This window comes from Gavialis gangeticus, unplaced genomic scaffold (genome assembly GCF_001723915.1).
Source record: "Gavialis gangeticus isolate Ggan-Ray unplaced genomic scaffold, GavGan_comp1, whole genome shotgun sequence".
Taxonomy (NCBI): Eukaryota; Metazoa; Chordata; order Crocodylia; family Gavialidae; genus Gavialis; species Gavialis gangeticus.
Genome location: NW_017729011.1, coordinates 18,318,189 through 18,320,750, shown reverse-complemented (window position 1 = coordinate 18,320,750; position 2,562 = coordinate 18,318,189). Strand labels below are relative to the sequence as shown.

The 2,562-nt window shown below is 48.5% G+C and overlaps 1 protein-coding gene across 1 annotated transcript in view; it reads left to right on the top strand.

Annotated features, from left to right (window-relative positions):
* The first annotated feature begins 227 nt into the window (after nucleotides 1–227).
* Nucleotides 228–2,562, top strand: part of TSC1 (tuberous sclerosis 1) — a 33,734-nt gene continuing 31,399 nt past the window's right edge. Inside the window, exon 1 of the mRNA XM_019510718.1 lies at nucleotides 228–320. The gene's annotated coding sequence lies outside the window, so the exon portion shown is untranslated. The remainder of the gene's footprint in view (nucleotides 321–2,562) is intronic.

The window sequence follows — 2,562 nt, the reverse complement described above, 5'->3', positions numbered from 1 at the left end:
ATTGCAAGGCTTGTCCTCTTTCCACTCCCTCTCCGCAGATACCTCCGCGCCCCCTTCCACTCCCTCCGAAACCGGCTGCCTCCGCGAGGCCCGGCGACTCGCCAGCGGCTCCCTGACCACAGGCAGGCTGCACCGGGGGTTGGGCCGCGGCGAGGCCGGGTGCGGGCAAGCCGAGCCGCGCACTACTTGTCCGCGGCGGAGGGATCCGCAGCGAAGCCGAGTCGCTGTTGGGGGGCGGGGGGGGAGGCCGGGCTAAGATGGCGGCGCCCTGTGGGCTAGCGGGGCTGAGGCGGTAAACAGCTACGGGGCGGAGGAGGCGGGTGAGCACCGCGGGGCCCGGCCGGGGCTGGGGGTGAACACTGCGGATCCTCCTCGGGGGACACCCTGGCGTGAACCTCCCTTTCACCTCGCGCGGGGCCTGCTTGCGGCCTCCCCCCGGGCTGGGGGTGCCCGAGGGTTTTTTTTGGAAGGGGGGGCAGGCCCGACCGCCCCGCTCCTTCCTTCGCGGGGGGAGCAGCGTTTCTCGGCCCGCGGGGCGCTGGGACTGGGTCACGGATTGCGGGGAGACTTGCAGAATCAATCCCCTGAAAACCTTAAAGGTGGATAAAGGAGAGAAATGAGGAAACGGGGGGTTTTGCAGCGTGGCTTGGCCCTCGCCCACCCTCTGTCCCACATATGGTGGTTGGGGGGTGCTGGGTCAGGCTGGTACAAAACAAGTTAGGATGGAGGAGCTTGACCTCTAGCCAGATACAGCCTGGTGAGCCATGGTGTCAACCCCCCCGGGCCTCCCCACCAGCTGGGAAAATGTAGCAGTGACACCCCCCCCCAAATCCCAAATTGGCAACTGCTGGATTAGGGCCTGGCCCCCACTTTGTCCCCTGATCAGGGCCCATTACGCGCACATGTTGGGTCTGGGCACTGCCCGTGGGGCCACTGATTTCGAGGGCTGATGACGCCGTGGCAAAGTCAGCACTTGGCAGTCGAGCGAGAGCTGTGTTGTGACTGCGACGATCCGCACATGATGCAAGAGGCGAGGACCTTTTAGGGCGATTGCTTGTCTTGGGCCAGCTGTGTAGTAGGGGTAGAGTTAGACCGGCTTCTGCATAAGACATTTTTCTTCGAAGAATGGCTTGCATTGGAAAGCTTGCCTAGTTTTATCCTGGCTATGTAATTGGTCCAGTGAAAGATGTTGCCCTAAAGAATTCAGCTGATGCAGATAGGTCACTACCCGCTGGGTTTGGGGGTTTTTTTGGTTGGTCCTTAGGGGTTTTGCTGCATGTTGGTAGTGCACTAGCACAAAGCTTGATAACACTACAAGCTTAGTAGGGCAGTGTTTAAATGGGAACTAAAGCAATTGATTAGAGACTCTCTTTTTGTTCTGTAAATTATCTTCTAGCTAGCTTTAGCAGAACCTGCTTTCCAAATGAGATAGTCTGAGCTGCTGAAGTTCTGACTTAAATGTGATCTGAACATTTCATACATAAGTCATAAGAGTCACTGAACTTCAAGTGATTTTCTTTTCTTTTTTTTTTTTTTTTAACTTCCTATCAGTTTTCTAGCATGTTATTCAGCACTTCAAGCTTATGCAGGTTCTTTAAATATGAGATGAGGGCTGTCATCTGAGGTGCATTGTTCCATTAGAGATGCTCTGGCTTTGTAAACAACCATTTGACTTCAATAATGGCTTCTGGATTAAAACAAAGACTGGAACAATGTAGAGCTGAAATGCAAGGGTGCTGATTTGTATCAAAGCCTAGTTTGCTTAAACTAGAAAAAAAAAATGTTTACATCATTTTTGCTAGTGGAAGACCTGGTCACCGAAATCAATCTTTATAAGTGAATAGTCTGTTATGCAAAACAGTAACCCTGCCTTCAGCAATCATTCAGCAGGTCAGTTGAGGAAACAATATCTGTGACAGTGTCCTTGGGGGGCCTAAAAGATTTAGTGTGGGTGGCAGTGGCATACAGTTCAAAAAAGAGTTTTTATCATGGAGTTTTCAGATGGAGTTGAAAATATAATAGTCATACATAAGGGTCATTTTGTCTCGTTTGGACAGAAGAGTCACAGGGGACAAAAACACTTGCTTTTAGAATAGGAAATGCTTACTTTCAATAAACTTTAGTCTTTCACAGGGCTGTGCTTCTTGCCGTTTGACTCGCCTGTAAGAATTACAGTATTTTCCTTATAAAATACTTAGATAAGGTAACGGGTCTAACGAGATTATTTTTTTTTCCCATTGGATTCAAGAGCAGGTGATTTGCAACTTACTTTTATGAACATATTCCAAGAGTTCTGTTGGCGACTGAAGTTTGATTAAAAAACATTTAGTTGAGTCTTGATGCTCATATCACTGTGGAGTACAAAAGCTCTCCATTTGTCTTTTTTTAGTTCAGCTGAGGGATATTTTAAAACATACTTGTTCTAATCTAATGTTTATTTAATATGCTTACATAGGAAAATGGAGTACTCTGCTCCTTCTTTTCCTAATCTGTTTTGAACCATATGAGGAAGACTGAAATAAAAAAAAAAAAAAAAAAAAAAAAAAAAAAAAAAAAAAAAAA